Below are 8,307 nucleotides of genomic sequence, written 5' to 3'. Positions count from 1 at the left end.
CTTCACCCATCTGCTGACTTCACCCATCTACTGACTCCACCCATCTACTGACTCCACCCTTCTACTGACTTTATCCATCTACTGACTTCACTCATCTACCGACTTCAGCCATCTACTGACTTCACACATCTCCTGACTTCACCCATCTGCTGACTTCACCCCCCTGCTGACTCCACCCATCTACTGACTCCACCCATCTACTGACTTCACCCACTCACTGATTTCACCCATCTGCTGACTTCAACCGCCTACTGACTTCACCCACCCACTGACTTCACCCATCTACTGACTTCACCCATCTACTGACTCCACCTATGTCCTGACATCCCCCATCTGCTGACTTCACTCACCTACTGACTCCACCCATCTACTGACTTCTCTCACCTACTGACTTTACCATCTACTAACCACACCCACCCATTGACTTCACCAAACCACTGACATCACCCACCTACTAACTTCACCCATCTACTGACTCCACCTATGCCCTGACATCACCCACCTACTAACTTCACCCATCTACTGACTCCACCTATGTCCTGACATCACCCACCTACTAACTTCACCCATCTACTGACTCCACCTATGTCCTGATATCCCCCACCTACTAACTTCACCCATCTACTGACTCCACCTATGCCCTGACATCACCCACCTACTAACTTCACCCATCTACTGACTCCACCTATGTCCTGACATCCCCCACCTACTAACTTCACCCATCTACTGACTCCACCTATGTCCTGACATCCCCCACCTACTAACTTCACCCATCTACTGACTCCACCTATGCCCTGACATCCCCCACCTACTAACTTCACCCATCTACTGACTCCACCTATGTCCTGACATCCCCCACCTACTAACTTCACCCATCTACTGACTCCACCTATGTCCTGATATCCCCCACATACTAACTTCACCCATCTACTGACTCCACCTATGTCCTGACATCCCCCACCTACTAACTTCACCCATCTACTGACTCCACCTATGTCCTGACATCCCCCATCTACTAACTTCACCCATCTACTGACTCCACCTATGCCCTGACATCCCCCACCTACTAACTTCACCCATCTACTGACTCCACCTATGTCCTGACATCCCCCACCTACTAACTTCACCCATCTACTGACTCCACATATGTCCTGACATCCCCCACCTACTAACTTCACCCATCTACTGACTCCACCTATGTCCTGACATCCCCCACCTACTAACTTCACCCATCTACTGACTCCACCTATGTCCTGACATCCCCCATCTACTGACTTCACCCATCTACTGACTCCACCCATCTACTGACTTCACCCATCTACTGACTTCACCCACCCACTGACTTCACCCATCTTCTGACTTCACCCATCTACTGACTCTACCCATCTACTGACTTCACCCATCTACTGACTCCACCCATCTACTGACTTCACCCACCCACTGACTTCACCCATCTACTGACTTCACCCATCTACTGACTTCACCCATCTACTGACTATATATTTCAAGGTTACCTGATCCCCAACAAGACATATTGGTGCCCCGTTGTTTCCAGCCAATAAAACAACGTTGCTGTAAAACACTACATTACATGATGCACGGTTTCAGCGAATACTGCAATCTTTACGATTACACACAGCATACTCCACACAGAGATGTTAATGCAGAGAAATGTGAAAAGGATTGGCCCTTGTGAAAAGAACCCAACTTCTAATGCACATGTGATAACTCAACTAAGACCAACTTAATTAAACTGTATTATTGCAAATGGCGTATATTTGCATTCGATTGACATCGCTGAAAAGGATTCATTCGTTTTGAATAAAACGTCCCGGACTTCTTAGATCAAGTGTAGGGTGATCTTTAATTCACTGCCCAATGCTGGTTTATTTCTAAATCTGACATCGTGGCGTGTTTGCCCTCAATAACGGCGGCATGCCTTCATCGTACCACTTCTATGGGACTGCGTTGAGAGTCCTGTGAACCCTTTGATTGCTGGCATGTATAATTATGACGTTTTGTATTTTCAAAGGCCTATTCGATTACATTTCGAGATGAAAGCTAAAGGCTGAATCTTCACCGGGGTGCCTTAGGAAGCTCATCGGAAGAAGTGCCGAGTGAGGCCTAAAGACCAAGTCACGTGATTACAAACAGTCACAATCCTAACGACTTGTGAACAAAATCTGAAGATTTCAACATGGAAGTAAGCAGCGTCAGAAGGACTGGAATTATGTGGAATAACGGGGCTTTTTCTTGCAATTTCCAACCCGCTGTCGTCTGCCACGAGCACGTAATCAATGTCCCAGTAGTTACTCTCACAGAATCGACAATTCCAGTATACATGAACGATGGAGCCCCTTACCCGCAAACGGGTCCCGTTTCGGCTTGTTTGTGAGTAGATGGACTGGCGGGAGTCAATCAGTCCGCTCATTAGGTCTTTGTGCAGACAGCCCTCACTCCCTGATATCAAGCAGCCGGTTTTCTTAATGTCGTTCCGCCATTGATTTGCCTAGCAAATGGTGGGGGTCGGGTGCGCCAATTGACCATCAGACGCAACGCTTAACCGTCTGCAACCTGTCAAACTGTACCCGCAAATAAGGATACAGAGAAGTGTAAAGACTCTCAAATGATTTTCATACGGCATTGTTGACACAGTGAGGTAATTGGCGTTAAGGTCGTTATTTTTAGATGTTCAAGTGCATAAGCCCCTTTCATATGAAAGAGATTAGCAGGTACATGTTTCTTTACAGTGTCTTGTTGCTCCATGTTTGACTGCTAGACAAGCAGACATATTATTCGAGTGTTATGTTCCAGACGAGAACCCTGGGGAAACTGTTAGGCGTAGAACAAATAAATCCTACTTTCAGTCTGGTCAATCAGAGACATATATTAAATCCTTGCTTTTATCTCTCAAGACGTATCTGGTCAATATTTGTAACTGTTTGTCTTCATGTCTTAACCATTAAATACACCATGAACAGACTGATCCCGTCTACTTTCAGCCACGCAGCGGTTCTGTATATGTCCAACAAAACCAGTTTTATAACAATGACGGACTGATGGTGAATAGAATTTAATGGGTGATGTGCAAATCGTTGATGGATAAGGGATGGTGGGGTAGTCCAGTGGTTAATGAGTGTCCATCTGGCCGAGGACCAGGTTCGAGTCCCTAGGTGATAATGCGCATGTCCATTTCCAGGGTCGGAATATTGTTTCAATATTGAACGATGATATTTTTACCATAATTAGTATTAAGAATTTTAATCAATGAGAAAATATCTTTACCTCTATCGCCCGGCTGTAAAGGTCGTGGTCCTTCTCACATCCTCGACTGTCCAGGGCATAATTCTGCATTCTTTTAGGATAACAACCCTGTACACATTTGCTACCATACATACGTTTTTAGTCCGATTCAAATGACACGATGCTCAGGATAGTCGTCCAATCACATTGTATTCACTTTGCTACGTGTCGATTCTCAAGCGGAATACAATCAACAAATGTATTACAAAAGTTAACAAATCAATACAAATTACTGCACAGCAATACGATGGCAGTATACAATAGAATGGTAGTACAATATTCAATGACTGGTTCCAGTGTGATGAAAATGTGTGAGAGATACCTACACACGCTCTTGTCCCATTATCTATACAGCCTTACAAGCTACTGGAAATTTCTACAGTGCTCCCACCAGTCTATCGGCAATAGAACATTAAAATAGGTTTCCAGACCCGTGAAGATCCGGGGTAGAATATGTCTTCAGCAACCCATGCTTGCCGTAAAAGGTGACCATGCTTGTCGTAAGAGACGACTGACGGGATCGGGTGGTCAGGCTCGCTGACTTGGTTGATCCATGTCATCGTATACCAATTGTGTGAATCGATTCGCGTGATGTCAATCACTGGATGGTCTGGTCAAGACTCGATTATTTACAGACTCATGGGTCCAGATGCCGATACCCAGGATGGCGATGCCGCAGATCTACAGGGCAAGGATGACATAGATGCTTTGATCATTAGATGCTGGGTTAGAAATGCATTTTTTGTAAGTGTGACACAGGAAAGGTGACAGCGAGGTGAGGTGAAATGGGGTTTAATGTCGTGTCCAAGATTATTGCACTTATATAGCGACGTCCATGCACGTGTGTGTGTATGTGTGTGTGTGTGGCTGCTTGTACGAGTCCGGACTGATGCCGATTAATAGTGCTAGCTCACTGAGATACCATGCTGTAGTTTAACGTGAATACCCCACTCAAAACAGTATACTGACTTCGAGCCGACCAGTCCTTGTTTTAGCCCCTTAATGTCAAGCGCAACAACAAATACCATCTTTTAACGTCTTTTGGTTGTGCCCATCTATATACTGTGAATGTCATTTCAACATGAGCTAGATGATAAGTGGTTGTAACATAGGTCTTTGACCCCTATCTTTTCTTTCAGATTGATAGCATCCGGTTCCATTTCGGAATACCAGGTTTATTGTAAGAATGCTGTAAAGTAAGTACATTAAGAGGGCTGCAATGATACAGGAAGGTCACGATACAATACGCATCTCGATATTTCGGTCATGAAAAAATAAGTATCTCAATACGCAATGATACAAAAACAAGACTTAAAGCGTGTCAAGATTGAACCTTTCATGATTTTGGAAAAATCAACATTATTTTATAATAACAAGACTACTGAAGTTGTTGAGCTTTCTCTAACTTACCTTCAAAACAATTCAAAGTTCAAACACCAGAAAATAATTAATGTACTTCACCAGTGATTTTTCATGCAATGGTCGAAGACATTGTATCTGAAATTATTGTTTTATAAGGAATAATATTTTCCAGTATCGTGTTACTTTAGTTGCAGCTTTTACTATATATGTATTTAAAATGATAAAAACCACAAGCGTAGCATTTTGATACTGGTGATTGCTGTTGCAGGATATTTTTTACGTATGGAACAATTTGATCAGTCACCGTAGGGACTTCCCGCACGACAGGTATTTCGATTGCGAAAACGTTATGTTGACATATATTAGCCAAATTGCCACAAATATGACTTTTAACGAGTCAAAGTATGGCATTTTTAATATATGTATCCATTCTTTAGCAACTAAAGTTCGTTTCAATGCGTCAAATGTGGTAATCTGACCGTGGTTGCTGTATCTCTTCACACACGATTTCACCTAACTTAATGAAAACAATATTAAATGAAATTTTGAATAAAATCAATAAAATATATTACAAACACATGTCCAGATATACAATGAACACGTTTTAATATCAAGATAGTTATACTGATGGTATTGAATTGCGTACTTCAGTTCGGTTTTGCTGACTGGTATTTCCAGTGTTATGTGCTTGCGGTGATCAGCTGATAATGCTTTTTGAGATGGGGAGAAACATCTGTCAGTGTGAAACCTGAGCTTATAAAAAATGTAAGTATGTTTTTGGGAGCCATGCATTACCGCACGCTATAACCAAGTTAGCGGTTTATTGAAAGGCACAACAGCAAAGAAACGCTGTACTTGAGATTTGCATTCCGTATCATGGCATATCGATAAATGGGCCCACGTTTATCGTATCGTGGGTCAAGTATTGCGATGCATCGGAATATCAGTGTATCGTTTCACCCTTACATATTCATATATTCATATGTAAATGTTTGAACAAATTACTTTTGCTAGACAATATTTTTCACTATTTTGTTGTTTTAGGATATTTTCACAATGAAAGTTCTTCCTTTCATATGTTTATCTCTACATGCTCAATGTGTAGACTTTTCAAAAATGAAAACAAATGAAAAACTAATCTTAATTTATTGAATAGTCTGTGTAAGATATGATTATAATTATTACTATTAAAATGATACTCTTATATACCCAGGTATCCAGTATCTGTTCAAATGCAAATTCATTTGTTCCCTGTCCAGCAGATCCATTTGCATACCAGTTATCATTCTCAACCCCCTGAGGAGTACACAATGCTAGCTGCCTAAGGGCGCAAGAGCGGTTTTACATCAACGTCACACATATCGGGTACCCATTCCCTGCTGGGTGAACAGAGGCACATTTGAACTAAGTCACTTTCCCAGGGTGACACCACACGTTTTGACACTTGTATTTCGGGTGTATGTACATATTTTTTGCTTCAACCATCTGGTCATCTACCATAAACGAATGGGTTGTTTTGAGTGTACTGGGTGAATGTACTGTACACTAGGGGTAGTGACAACACTGTAAACATGGTTGGTCCCAAGGCTGAATAACAACCTGGTCACTAGTGGGATACGATCTCAGCACCTAGTGCTTGCTTGCCTGGGACTTTTGAGTGCTGGCACACTACGGCCCGTGATGAATTGTCACATATTGCTGGCCTGTGGCAGAGGTACTGGATTCATGACAAGGAACTCAGGGAAGGAGAGATTCTGATGATGTGCATAAAGATGAAAACCTCTACAACCATCAAGCTCCTCACACTCTCAATAAGTTGTGAGATCATTATTCATGTTATCTATCATATTCATTTTCATTTCTTAAGCAGATGAAAAAACATATCATTCTCACATTCCCTTACCAAGACAACAACAAATGCTATCAGTAATAGGTTCTTTATCCATTTGGCACAGGAGGTGCCCACCATCCGATTGGATTCAAACCCTGCCCAGCTCTGGGTCTCCTCGATCGGCGAGAAGCTGTTGATGGTCATGTTGACTTGCCTTCTGTAGGGAATGAAAATACACTAATTATCATCACGATCATCATCTGTATCATCCCTCTATATACCTAGAGGGGTCATGGTGGTCACCAAAAAGACATATTGGTCGTGGCCGAGCATAGATATACCCGAAGCAGACCAATCAAAATGAAGGACTCTCAGATGTCATGGTTCATGTATATTGTTCAGTTAATCGGCAAGTACAGAATACCAGGTTTACAGGACATGTGATCTTTTGAATATTCTATCTCTGTTATATAAGCAAAAGTATTCGAGAAATATACATTTCCCAGTATTTTTATAGGTTTCTCCATATGTTGACTCCTTATTTGATTGGTTTTCTCAATAATTTCCTAATAAATTTTGAACATATGTTCAATCTTTCTTAATAGTATGAAAAGCTGTTATCTGAAAATGAAAACAGTGAATAATAAGACGAATCTGATGGATGTCACTTGAAATTTCATCCCTGTGTTTGTCTCGATCGTAGTACATTAAACAGTCACGTGTAAATACATCTACATTGAATCTACAGCTCACATGATGTCATCACATGTTTACATACTGAGTCGTTCTAGTTTTGTTCACAACTGTCAGTCGGCCATAGCTTGTTCGTTCATCAACATTCGATCGATAATGCAAATCGAATATTCAAAATGGCATACCAGGTTGGTTGCAGATTTAAGAACTGACAGGGGCATCCATTGTGCGTAATGAATGTTTAAACGTGTATTCAAGTATTCGCAAACCTTCAAACTATTCGTGGTGCGTCATGTTACATTTCGAGGTTGTGTTCCGTATTCTTCGCCTGTCGCTACCTGACGATGTAAACAATACACACACCTGCATTGTATGGTAGAGTTACCTGCCCCTGGAATTATTTCCGTCGCCATTCGGATAATCTCGGTTATACAAATTACACAAGGTAAGTGTTGATAGAGCTCTATGGGAAACACAGTTCTTCCCCTTGGGCTGAAAATGGAAAGATCCCGAATTCTAAATAACGAAAACAAACACTTCTGTAAGCTCAAATATTATGTTTATTTATCAGTATTGTAATTAGTTAAATGGAATGAAGTATAAAAATAAAATTTCAAAAGTCAATTATTTAAAGGAATCTCTTATTTTTGTTTGTTCTGTGTTAAATATGAAACGAACATATGGAAAAGGTATTGTCTCCAAACATAGTTCATGGGGTTATTTCGCTTCATAAAAAAGATCCTTACTTAGGTTCGTTTCATTACCAATATTTATTAACAGAAGTTTTGTTTGTTTGTTGTTTAACGCCGCACTCAGCAATATTGCAGCTATATGACGGCGGTCTGTAAATAATCGAGTCTGGACCTGACAATCCGGTGATTGACATCATGTGCATCGATCCACACAATTTGGATCAATGACATGCATCAACCATGTCAGCGAGCCTGACCACCCAATCCCGTTAGTGGCCTCCTACGACAAGCATATAGTCACCTTGTACAGCAAGCATGGGTTGCTGAAGACATATTCTCACCCAGATCTTCACGGTGAGACAAGCATAGTGACCTTGTACGGCAAGCATGAGTTGCTGAAGACCTATTCCTCCCCGGATCCCAACG

At 41.6% G+C, this 8,307-nt stretch overlaps 1 long non-coding RNA gene across 1 annotated transcript; it reads right to left on the bottom strand.

The window, feature by feature from the left end:
* Window positions 1–3,967: 3,967 nt before the first annotated feature.
* Window positions 3,968–7,544, bottom strand: LOC139478330 (uncharacterized). The gene is made up of 3 exons (XR_011654303.1): window positions 7,459–7,544; window positions 6,569–6,713; window positions 3,968–3,984 (listed from the first exon to the last, which is right to left on the bottom strand). It is a non-coding gene; the product is annotated as an uncharacterized lncRNA (long non-coding RNA).
* Between the last annotated feature and the right edge of the window lie 763 nt (window positions 7,545–8,307).

The sequence above is a fragment of the Haliotis cracherodii genome, unplaced genomic scaffold, assembly GCF_022045235.1.
Source record: "Haliotis cracherodii isolate W230 unplaced genomic scaffold, xgHalCrac1.p SCAF_4, whole genome shotgun sequence".
Classification (NCBI taxonomy): domain Eukaryota; kingdom Metazoa; phylum Mollusca; class Gastropoda; order Lepetellida; family Haliotidae; genus Haliotis; species Haliotis cracherodii.
Note: the sequence above shows the minus strand (reverse complement) of the source record. Positions and strands in the feature narration are given on the sequence as shown.